This window comes from Artibeus jamaicensis, unplaced genomic scaffold (genome assembly GCF_021234435.1).
Source record: "Artibeus jamaicensis isolate MK-2021 breed Jamaican fruit bat unplaced genomic scaffold, CSHL_Jam_final contig_797, whole genome shotgun sequence".
NCBI lineage: Eukaryota > Metazoa > Chordata > Mammalia > Chiroptera > Phyllostomidae > Artibeus > Artibeus jamaicensis.
The window spans coordinates 2,864,166-2,877,391 of NW_026521977.1; the positions used below are offsets into that span (position 1 = coordinate 2,864,166).

Consider the following 13,226-nt stretch of genomic DNA (forward strand, 5'->3'; position numbering starts at 1 on the left):
CTGAAATTCTGCCTTCCCCTAAAATCTGTGATTTTTCCTACCAATCTAGCTTTTATCTTCCCAGTCAATTCTTCTCCATAACTGGAGCATCACTCTGCCCCCACCCTTCCTTTCCTAGGCTCACACTCAATTCTAAAATCTCTTCTCAGTTCCAACATCCTCATTGGGCTCCTCCATCCTCTTACCTTCGGTGGGCACACAGAGGACACCTGTTCCCCTTGTCTCGCCTCTGAGACTTCTCTTTACCTTTAGTTACATATTTCTGATTTCCTATTGATGTCATGATCCAGATACTACATTTCTCTCTACCCTAATGCTAAGTTTATAACACAAGCAGCATAATAAATGTTCACTGTATGAATGAATGAATAAATAGGTGAATAAGGCAAGCTTTTGGTTATTTCCATGATTAGTTCTAATATCAAACTTGCTCAATTTTCCACTGCCCCCACACCAATTCTCTAGCTAAATACCTATTTCTCAGCCAATGGCACCCACAAATCTTCTATCACCTGGGATTAAAATCTCAGTGCTGTCTTTGTCGGACCTTTAGTGGCTTATTTATGAGGACCAGGAAAGGCTAAGTCTTGACCTCCAGTGATCACTGGAACCATTATTAACATCCAGTTAAGGGAACATTATTAACAGTACTAAGGGAACATGTAGATGATGCCTGAGCTAAAGCTTTGAGTCACTGGAAAAACTCCCTTAGAAGGCATAAGAGCCTGCAAATTCAAAAACTGTGTTTAGTGCATTTTGAAATCCTTGGCCTCAAAAGACCGCATAGATGAACACTTTATTCTACTGTACAGTTGTCAGCCTTCTGTAGGCGTCACCCCACAAAGCCGCTGAAGGACAATGCCAAAGCGGATTCCAGCTCGTGACAAAACGAGACAAAACAGAGGCAGGGCTCAGTATCTTCACCCTCACCACACACACAAACACAAACACATGCACACACACAGGGATGTGCTGTTCCGAGCTCTCAGGTAATTCTGAACTCTAGCTCTCGCTGGCTTAGACTGACCCTAATGTTTATAAGCAGCCAGAGACTAAAATCCAATTTAAGGTGTTGAATTTTCTTTCTCCAGGCATGGGTTTCCTGAGACCTTTTCAATTGAGCAGGAATGGCAGTGCCCACACCCCTTCTCTTCTCAAGTCTCTCAGACTGTGCTGGCAGAGGCTGGCTGATTTACCTGAAACTGTGGCAGCCAGAGTTTTTACTTATCTTCCTCGTGGCTGGGTGAGAACAGCCATGATGCTAGCAGTGAGCTGAGATTACCGAGACCTCCAAGTCCAAGGCCTCTGGGGAGAACCATATGTCCCTCCTGTGCTTCGGTTCACAGCAGGCTAGATAAGCACATATTAACCTGCCCAGACCTCTTTTAGCAAAGTCTCTGGCCCTTTAACCCCATTTTGTAGAAAGCCTCAGATGATGGCGATGCTGGTCTAGGCAGTTGCTACAGACCCTTCTTTGCTCTTTTCCGCCTTTGTGTCTGTGGTTACCTGAACTCAGACTTCTGACTTTCTGTCTGTTTCTGATTCATCTCTTTTGGCAGATCTTCAATCTACCTCCTTTCTGACTCTGGCTTTAGGCTCAGCTCTTATCTTTTTCACCTCCTCCAGTTTTGAAGTTTCCTAAGACCTCAGGCAAAGACATTGTATGGTATTATCTAACCCCAGTCCTGGCCACCATGATGGATTTGGGCTAAATCATCAAGCACTAAAACAGAAATGCCACCATTTTCCGAAGCGATGCTAGCCCCAATTAGCCCCTGAAATTGAACTGTGTGCCATGGGTGATTTTAAACCTTGAAAGGAGAGGTGGACAAGCAACATGACACAGTAATAAGGCATGAGCCTTCAAACTAGTCAGGCTGATTCTAATCTTGAGTGATCTTGGGAAGTATTTAATCCTATTACCTCCAGGTTCCTCATTTACAAAATGGGAATAACAGCAGGGCTATTATAAAAATTAATGAGATAATATACACAAGGTAATGGGTCAACAGCCCATAATAACTGGAAGCTCCTATCATCATCGTCTTCCATATTAGGCCTAATATGCTAACAATGATGGAGCATGTAGTGTGTATCTGCTTTATGAAATAACAACCTTCTCCTGTTGCCCAAGAGTTATGTCACTAAGCCAAATCTTAGATAGTCCAGATTTAGACTACAAAGTGTACCTACAAAGTGTTTGAACTCTCTTAGCTCCAGGTCGTCTTTCACAAGTACCCTTTTTTCCTTTAACTTAAGTCACTGATGAAAATGTCAGACAAGCCGGGATGAGCAAAGAACCCACACAAGGCTGCCCTCTGATTGCCAATGACCAGTTTCCTCGCCATCTGATAGCTCTACCTTTTCTGTCTCTGAGCCTCTGTCTTAGCTTTCTGTCCTGTTACAGAACCCTAGTTCCCAGGCATACAGTTCAGCCCAGTTCCCTCTCATCTGTCAATCTACACGTCACCCTGGCTCCCTGGACCACCTGTCCTTTTTCCTGCCTAATTCCTCAGCACCTAGTCTAAATGTCATCTCCTCTGTGGTGTCTGATGCCACAGAGGGTGTCTGACTCCATGTGTTGTCTGACCCTATGTGTTGAGTGGTCACTCTGTCCTGGGTTCTGCTTCAAAGCATACGGGTGCTGTCATGCTTGTTATTTTGACCCTGAGTGAGTTATACCTTACTCAGTGCTCTACTCAAAACTATATTCACAGTGATAAATTTCCATCCAGAAAGTATTTTCTGAAGTACATGTCACTAGTGCAATTTAATTTTCTTGGTCAATTTTCTACAGAATTATAATACATTTCCTTTTATAGTAATTTTCAAGTTTGACTTTACTGCACTTATTTTCATTGAGGGTAATATTTTTTGCATTGATTTAACAATTAAGATATGAGTCATTTATCAGTATTTTTAAATCCGTACCACATTTTACAATTATGGTTTCTTTTGTGATTATGACTTCCACCAAGTTTAGTTTTCCTGAATCAAATTTGGCAGATGAAAATGATATTGTTATTCATTTCTTCAACCAATTTTTTAATTTAAAATATTTTTACTGTGTTCATTTTTATTTGTTGCTTTAGTTTGTGTTGATTACCTTTATTATTACACAGTTTGGAAAAAGGATAATTGTTCATTTAAAAAATTTTTAGGAATATCACAAGAAAAAGTGTGAACAGGTTTTCCGGGTTGTGTATGCACTATAGTTGCCACTGGTGCATCAAAGAACATGGGAGTTCCTGAAGTCAACCTGGACTGAGGGGTTAAAAGGACCAGTCTAAGCTCATGACATTTCCTATAATCTTCTCTCAGTCCTGCACTTAGAGGACGGTAAGGTGGTTGTCACTCCAGCTAGACAGAGCCACCAAAAGGCAGGGTCCATGTTATTCACCTCTAGTTTCTTAGCACCTGGCAAGTGGGTATTTAAAGAAAACTGAATGAGTAAAGATGTGATTGAACCCATGGGTTGTCATGAGAAATTTTGTCTTGCTGAAGGCCATTACACTATGCCTACCCATGTAAGGCACAATGCCTTCTGAAGCCATCCTTCTTGGGTTCAAATCTCAGCTTTGCCATTTACCGGTCACTGGACATGGGGCAAGTTATATCATCTATGCTTCGGTATATCCACCTGTTAGTGGGAGTAATATAAGTCCATAAATCACAAGGATGTTATAAGGATTAAGTTAATACATGTAAAGTACTTAGGACAGTAGTTCACATATAATTACTGCTATATTACTATTAACTCTTAGTATTATGACCATAAATCTCATCTATCTTTCTAGTAACACAAAGAGGAGGCCATGCCTTAAATATATCCAATTATCCCAAAAGGCATTCCTTTCTCTTTTAAAAGGTTCTAATATCTGTTTCTTATACTGAATCGATAACTACATCTATTACAGCTTCCACTCTTCTATTCAAGCTGTGACCTTATAAGATATATAGAATATATTCTCTTATATTTGACTGGCCTTCAAATTTAAAACCTGCTAATTGAGTACATATTATATTCTAAGTGTCAGTATGAAAATTAAGTATACATAAATCCTGAAATCAAGTTTTTATAGCCTAACCGGGAAAGAAGAAAGAAAGATGACATTTGTGTCTCTCGCTGACCTTCTCCTTTAGATTCAAGATCTCCATGATACACGATGGGCAAGCCAGATTCCGACTTACAAATATAACATAACTTACAAACATTTATAAGCTCAGACTTACAAACATAACATAAAGCCTACATAACTGAAATTGTGTGATATTAGTACACGAATACACCAACATGTCAGTAGAACCAGAATAGAAAATCTGGAAACAGATCCAAATACGTATGGTGATTTCATGTATAATAAAGGCAGTATTATAAACCAGTAAGGAAAAGGTGTTATTTTTAAGTAGAAGGTGTTAAGATAACTGGATGGCTATACATAAAAATAAGACATTGGGTCTATTCCTTATACCGCCCATCAGGATTAATTTGAGTGAATCAGAAATTAAAAGGTGAAAATTATAATCATACAAGTATTATAAGAAAACATAGGTGAGTATTTCTATAACCTGATAGTGGGTAAGTTTTTCTATGACAAAATTCTGGACACAAGAAGGAGAAAGGCTGATGCATTTTCTTACTTAAAAAAAAAAAACAAAAAAAACCCTGTGAACCAGACAATCACAGTTCAATTCTCAGTCAGGGCACATGCCTGGGTTGCAGGCCGGTTCCCTGCAGGCCAGTTCCCAGCAGGGCATGCGCAAAGGGCAACCATACATTGATGTTTCTCTCCCTCTCTCCTTCCCTTCCCCTCTAAAGGTAAATAAATAAATTAAAAAAAAAAAAAAACCTTTGCATGACAAAAACAAAACCAAAATACCCAGAAGCAAAATCAAAAGACAAGTAACAAACTGCAAGAAAATATTTGCAATGTATATGATAGGCAAAAAATTTCCATCCCTAATGTTAAAGAGATTCTAAAAATAGACAAAAGACTAACAATCCTAAAGAAAAATGGGCCAAAGAAATGAAAAGCTCATGGAAAAAGAAATGCAAATTGCCTTAATCATATGACAAGCTGCTCAACCTAGCTCTTCATTAGAAAAATGCAAATTAAAACCACTTTGAAGGCTGTTTTTCACCTGTCAGATTGGCAAAAACCCAAATATGCGGCAACATACTTTGTTGGTTGGCTGTGAGGAAGCAGCCACCTTCATCACTCCTGGTGGGAAAAGTACTACCCCTCTGGAGATTTGATGATGCCTAGCAAAATTATGCATGCATGCGCCTTCTGGCCTCACAATTCCATTTTTAGGAATCTATTAAAATAATAACCTAGGAAAATATGAAGAACATGTGTACAAGACTATTATAGCAGTATGCCCTCAAAGGGAAACTGGGAGAAGAAACCATGGAATGGTCATGTACTGGAGTACTATGCTGCTGTAACTAAAAGCAATGAGCCTTGACTGTGTGGCTCAGTGGGTTGGGCATTGTCCTGTGAACCAGAAAGTCACAAGTTCAATTTCAGGTCAGGGCACATGCCTGGGTTGTGGGCCAGGTGCCCAGGTGGGGCATATGAGAGGCAAATTATCTTTTAGACATTAATGTTTCTCTCCCTCCCTTCTTCTTTCTGTAAAAATAAATAAAATTTTAAAACTTCTCTTAAAAAAACAAGTAATGAGAAACATCTCTACACATCAACAATCTTCAACGGGCCTGCCGCAAGAATTTTTAAAACATTTAATACCTGACTATTTAGTTAGAGGCACTCACCTCTTTTCCCTTAGATTATCAAATAAAAAAATGACAATAGCTAACACAACAAGAGCCATCTGGTATGAATGAATCAAAATTATACCTATTTTTTGTGAAATCAGCAACAAATGTAATATATTTTTTGGTGTGCTGCAAAATTTTATTAATTAGTTTATGTGTGGCATGAGATGAAAAAGATTGAAAATTGCTGCTATATGCTATTATAAGATGATATTCAGAAAAATATATATCATGGAAAAAACAAGGTAGTGAAATGTGAGCATAGCACACTACCACTGATCTAAGAAAGCTATGTGAATATATACACATAGCTCCTCATACAGTCACGTGCCGCTTAACAAGGGGCTAGGCTCTGAGAAATCTGTCATGAGACAATCTCATTGTTGTGTGCAGACATCACAGAGTGCACGCACACGGATCTGATGGCACCGCCTGCCACCCACCTAGGCTGCACGGCATAGCCCACTGCTCCTAGGCTATAACACGTTCATGCACGAAACACAAGATTAAATCAAGCAAGAGACACAGTAAGCACGAGACATGATATGAGACTGCTGCCAGAGTAACATGGCATACTGTTTTACAACAAACTTTTTTATAGGTAGAAAGCCCATACTCTGAGATCAAGATAAAAAGTATAGGATAGCAAATACGTAAACCAGTAACAAAGTTGTTTATTATTATCACTATCAAGTATTATATACTATGCGTCATTCTATGTGCTATGCTTTTGTGTGACTGGCGGTGCAGCAGGGTTGTTTATACCGGCATCACCACAAACACGTGAGTAATGCATTGTGCTAGGACACTATGGCCACTCTGTCACTAGGTGATGGGAACTTTTCAGCTGCGTCATAAGCTTATGTGACCACCATCATATATGTCACCCATCATTGACCAAAACATCATTGTGCTGTACACGACTGTAGCTTTTAAAGTATAAAGTAAAACAAAACAAACAAACAAAACAAAACTTTTTAGAGGTAGTGAGGAAATAATATGAAGAGGGCAGTGGTAGAAGGTCGATTTTTCTGAACATACTTTCTTTTATATATTTCACTTTGAAATTATTCATTTAGTAATTATAAAGAATTAAATATGAAAAAATCTATTCCTAAAACTCAAAAGTCAAATGACTCAAATGGGCTTTTTATTAGATTGGTAGTATATCACAGAGAGAGGAACTATTGTAGACGACTTTAAATCATGGTAATTTGACAGTACATCCCTCGTGGAATATAACCTAAAGACAAAGAGAAATGCAAAAAATATTAAACTGTTTCCAGTAATCATATTGTTAAAGGTAGTGTTGTTATTAGTATTCTGAGACAGTTGTGTGCACAGTGAGGAATCAAATAAACAAGTAATTATGTTGGGTCATTAAAACCAGAATATTTGGCATGGGAGAAAGGAAATAGATTTAAGATTGATAAGGTTAAGTAAAAACCCAGTAGTCCTAAATTTGAAATAGTTTATCATGAATGCCTGGGGTATTTTACTTCTACAAAGATAATAATTTCTACTTCTGAGTACTGAAAAAACCTATGAACATGGACCAACCCAGCAGTAAAAGGCACCCCTAGTGACCAAGGCTGAGGTTTTAAATACCACTGCTCACTGAAAGAAAGCTGGGCTCAAGGAACATGTACAAGGATATCTAAGGACAAGGACAATGGGGTGGCAACTGTCTTTGGGAGCAGGGGAGAGCAATAGAGGAAAATGGGGACAATTGTAACTGAACAACAATATAAATAAATAAATAAATAAATAAATAAATAAATAAATAAATAAATAAATGATTTTAAAAAGGAAAGCTGGACTCCTTAGGGAAATGGATGATTACGATTCTGGAGCAGGAAATACAGAGATGAGCCTGGAACATCTCTGAACGCATGAAAGCCATTGAAGAGGCAAAGGACCCACGGACATGGACAAAATAGTATGGGAACTGACTGAGGGACCAGGGGAGGGAGGGTGGGTTGGGCAGAGGAGGGCAAAGGGGGAAAATTGGGACAACTATAATAGAATAATAATTAATAATGATTTAATTTTTTAAAAAGAGGCAAAGGGACTCAAGAACTTATATTAATAGATCTCAATGGCCAAAGGTGAGAATTTGTAAAACAATAAGGATATTAAATGTGATGAATTAAAATATATCACATATATAAACTCATAATAATACTAAAAATACTAAAAAGGAAATGTTTCCCTTTGGAAGGTGGTAGAGAATCTATTCACTATTTTGAAAGCTGTTATAGACTTATTTAGTCTGATGCTTCCAAATAAACTTTGGTGTACTCCCGAGCAACCAAAGAATAGAATGATTGTGAATGTCTCTTTATAAAAGTTATTCCAGCTAATAAATAAGGAAAGAGAAATAAAATGAACATGTTATCATTTGGCAACCCCTGATGAGTCAGGGGATCTAGTCAATAGCCAGCAATGACTGCCAGCATCACACACGGGTAGGCAGCTAGACCTTACGCACTACGTGATGGAAGTACACAAATCCTGCCCATGGAAAATTCCTGCTACAAAGTTGAACCTACATCTTTATGTCTAACTACCCATTGGGAAGAAATATATGGAACATAAAGACATGTTAAATGACATTGGGGGAATGCAATCAGGAAACTCTAGACTGTGGGAGTCTTCACAGGACAAATGGCCCGATCTCTTTAAAAATAAATTACAAGGGGGAACAAAACACAAGGAGGAGAAATACAGTAGATTAATAAACACTTGAAAAGATTTATTAACCAACTGGATCTTGACTCAAGCAAACAAATTATCTAACAAAAACATTAGGAGAGAATTAGGAAATGATGAATACTGAGTGCTTGATGGTATTAAGGAATTCGACACTTTTAGGACTGAAAATAGTATTGTGGTGATGGCTTTTTTAAAGGCCTTATCTATTTTATTTTATTTTATTTTTATTTTTTTTGTTACCCTAGATGTTTCCTGCATGGTTTGTCTCCTCGGTGGGTGTCCACAGGACTCTGAGAAGCTTCAGGGATATGCAGGTGCAAACTCCAGACATGGCTTTCTCTCCGAAACTGTGGAAAGGGACTGTACGTCACGGAGCAGAAGGCCATCCATTTCAGGTGCACACTGAAATGCTTTTCCATAATATAATGGCTAGGACTTGTTTCCAAATAACTGGAGTTGGGAGAGGATTGGATAGGGGTGGAGATTACAACCAAATGGCCATGAGTTGACAATGTTAAAACTGTGTGATAGATGCAAGGGGATTTATTACACAATGCTATTCTCTTTATTTTTTGCATATGTTTGAAATTGTCCATGATACAGAGGGATTTTTTAAAATCCTATTTATGAAAAAATACCCGGAATATTGAGCATACAAGTCTAGACCCAGAGTTCCCAACCTCCAGGCCATGGACTGGCACTAGTTGGAGCCTATTAGGAACTGGGCTACACAGCAGGAGGTGACCTTGAATGGAACATGACTGAATCATCCTGAAACCATCCCTCCTGTCCATGAAAAAATTGTCTTCCATAAAACTGGTCTCTGGTGCCAAAAAGGTTGGGGACCACTAGCCTAGACCATATATTACTTGGTTACATGTAGAGGACCAAGTTTAAGTCCCCTTCCTATATTAGGGACCATGTAATGTGTAATTCTTGGGCCTTTGGACACTGAAAGGAGGCACAGCCCTGTTACCTGGAAGCTAAAGCATGAGAGTATCACCTAAATTTAGTCAACACTGCTCTCACTCAGAACTTTGCATCTTGGTGACTGTCACTGATACCCAAGCAACAGTGCCCACTATCCCGCTATAGGACATCTAGTCATGGCAAAGCGGTCAGGATATTACTCAAAAGAGGCCATTCTTACCACTTGACTTTGCCTATGATTTCTGCTATCAAGTCTTTCTTTGTTTCTGCTTGTTTCTTGAATCAGCTTCTCTAGACTTGTTAATTACTTGAGATATCCAATGACTTTCCAACACATCTCCTTTTCTCTTTCAGTTAGCTTGAGTCAATTTTCTTTGCTTACGATACAGATTTCTGAGTGTTATCTAAATAAAAAGTTCAGTAGGACTACAATAATATAAATAAAAAATACTTTAAAAAATAAAGCACTACATGAACTGTATGGTAATATATTTATACAACATATATACCTACATGTATAATAGATCTGATCATATGTTTTGTATGGTATAGATAGATCATTTTATAGTCCACAAAGTGGTTAAATTGATTTCTTACTATCTTTATTGTTAAAATAATGATTATAATATCAAGATAATATAGTATGAGAATTAATTAACTTTTGGCCAGGGACTAAGATGGTTTGATAACTGGTGACTATGCAGTTTGCAAAGCCTACTCCCACTGTGTCCATACCTTCTTTGCTGCCTTCATCCCTCATGCCCTGTGGAAAAGCCACTGGCATTTTCCCAGGGCATGCAGAGATCCTCAGTTCTCTGTGGCTGGTAAAGATTTTCAAAAGAGGATGATAACTGGTAGACTAGGACAATAGAAAGATGTCATGGATTTAAAACAAAGTCACTGAAGTACTGAGAAATCTCAAATGCAAATTTCTGCTTCATTAAGCTTTTACATAAAGATAACCAGGTAAGGAGAACCTTTAACAATCCCTTGGTGACCCCAAGGCTAAAACATGGTGCAAGTTGGCTAGACTTCCTCCTATTGTAGATGTTGCTCAGCTGCATAGAGGGAAAAGGCTGATTCATTCACAGGGAGCTATCCTACACCCAGTCAGACTTCTGATGAGGCTAAGCAAGAACAGTTACAAGATGTGAGGTTGGCACTAGGATAATTTGGATGAGCCAGAATAAAGGTAATTGTCTAATGTTAGCATAGATAATAAAAGGTCAGTCAGCCTCAGGGGTAAAAATGCTGTTTAAGAGGCATTATAATAGCAGACCATATTCTAAAGACACAGATGATAATAAATGTTGAAAGATAGAGACTCTAAAATGCCAGTAAGAAACCCCAAAATAAGTAAAGCACAGATATCCAAAGAGTCAGTGACTTGCAGATATGCCTAAATGAGGGTCCAACAGAGTCCTGTCTGGTAGACTCCCTTCTGTGTGATACATTTCAAAGAGCTCAATGCAGTCAAGAGCCACCCACAGCTCATGTGAGATAGGGAGCAGTGGGCCTCTTTCATTCAACTGCCTAATCTGGACACCATGGGTAGGCCACAGGCTGAGTTGAGATGGCATGCTTTTCCTTCCCCTCCTCCTTCTATGGTTTGCATTCCAGAAAAGTGGAGATAGCTGTTATTCGTATTAAAGAATTTAATTCCAAGGAATAATAAACAGCCTAGGTGTCCAGATCAGTTTTCCTGTGTCAGTTCCACATAACTAAGGAGTTGCCTCTTTCAATATCTCAAGTTGAACACATTTGACATTTCCCAAAGAAATCTTTAGATATGTATATGCATCTTTTGTCATATTGAACAGAGTACAAAGAATACAGTTTAAAGTTTTCTTAATGACTTAAGACTATTATTAAGATCAAGAATTGTGCTATAAACCTGGGGATCTGCCTGGATGTTTGGTCCTAGAAGAAAGAGACCCAGGCTGCTGTGCTTTTGGTCACTTAGTATCTGTTCTGCAGTCTATATCCAAATAATTTGCATAAGTTTGAAATATTTTGTTTTTTGAAAGTTAAGCAGTACTTGATGGTAAAAAAAATGGTCAGTTTTTTTATTTGTGAGAAAGTTCTTTTATTTATGAGAATATTTTTAACTACTGATTCAACTTCTTTCATGGTTATAGGACAATTTTGGTTTTTTATTTCTTCCTGTGTCAGTTTCATAGGCTATCTTTTTCTATAAATTTCTTCATACTGTTGTTTATTGGTCTCTCTCTCTCCTTCTCTCTGTCCTACTGAAAGTTAGTCAATTTTATTAGTCTTTTAAAGAACCAAGCTTTGGCTTTATTAGTTCTTTTTAATACATATTTCTATTTCATTAATTTCTGTTATCTTTTATTATTTCTGTCTAGTTTTATTTTGAGTCTTTTCTAATTATATATTTAGCTCATTGACTTTCAGCTTTTCTTTCTTACACAAGAATATGATGCTACACAATTTCTCTTAAATACTATTTTAACTGCATTTCATATAATGTAATATATAGTATATGTATTTTTATTCATTTCAAAATATTTTCAAATTTCCAATGTAATTTCTTCTTTGATATATGAGTTATTAAGAAGTGTTTAACAATTTTCAAAATATTGCTTCATCTATAATTTTTGGTTATGGTTTCCTAATTTAATTCTATTGTGGTCAAAGGACATAATTTACATGATGTTAATCCCTTGAAATTTGTTGAATCTTATTGTTGTTAGATGAAATGTTCTATATATGCCCATTTGATTCAAACATTAATTGTGTTGGTCTTTCAATCACTTAGAAAAATTTATTACAATCCTCTACTATGTCAGTGGAACTATCGATATCTTATAATTCTGTTAATTTTTAGTTTATAGAAGTTAAAGTTGTAGCATTAGGTATATAAAAGCTTATAATCATATATTCCTGATGAATTGCACATATTAGCACATTATAAAAATCTCCTTTTTTATACTAAAGCATGCTGTAATGGTATTTTTTAATGTTAATATAACTATAGCAGCTTTTTAAAAAGATTTTATTTATTTATTTTTAGAGAGAGGGCAAGGGAAAGAGAAAGAGAGGGAGAGAAAAATGAATGTGTAATCGCCTCTTGCATGCCCCCTGCTGAAGACCTGGCCTGCAACCTGACCAGGAATCAACAGGCGACCCTCTGGTTCACGTGCTCAATCCACTGAGGTACCCCAGGTAGGGCAGCAACTTCCTTTTGACTGGCATTTGCCGGTTATGACTCCTTCCATCCATTTAGATTTGAACTTTTCTGTATTATATTTCAGATATGTTTCTCATAAATAGCTTATAATTTAAAAAATTTAGTCTAAAAATATCTTTTAATTTACTACATGCAAATTTAGTGCATTAACTGACATATTTAGATTTATTTCAACCATCTTATGTTTTTCTTTGTACCATATGTTCTATTTCTCTCTTTCTTATCATTTTCATATCTAATTTTTCCTATTATTTTGAAAGTTAAGACTTTCTATATCTATGATTTTTATGGCTTCTCTATAAATTTTAGCATGCTTATTAAAATTTAAAGTTGACTAGCATCCTATCTTCATAAACAACATAAGCATTTTAGAACACCTTAATTATATTCACCCCTCCCACGTTATTTGCAATTTTCATCATGCATTGCAGTTTTAATTTTTTATAACCCCACAAGACATTGCTATTGTGCTACACACCATCAATATTTCTTTTGAGTTAAACATGTAAGTACTACTTGTGTGAGCTTAGTATTCTTTTATCTGCTTACTTTCTGGGACCATTTTCCTTACATCCGAAGTATATCCTTTAT

At 37.1% G+C, this 13,226-nt stretch overlaps 1 protein-coding gene and 1 non-coding gene across 3 annotated transcripts in view; both read right to left on the reverse strand.

Moving 5' to 3' along the window:
• Positions 1–13,226, reverse strand: part of GALNT18 (polypeptide N-acetylgalactosaminyltransferase 18) — a 325,017-nt gene that overhangs the window by 72,759 nt on the left and 239,032 nt on the right. The gene's annotated exons all lie outside the window — the stretch shown is intronic.
• Positions 8,738–8,939, reverse strand: LOC119040781 (small nucleolar RNA SNORA73 family). The gene has a single exon (XR_005080924.2). It is a non-coding gene; the product is annotated as a small nucleolar RNA SNORA73 family (small nucleolar RNA).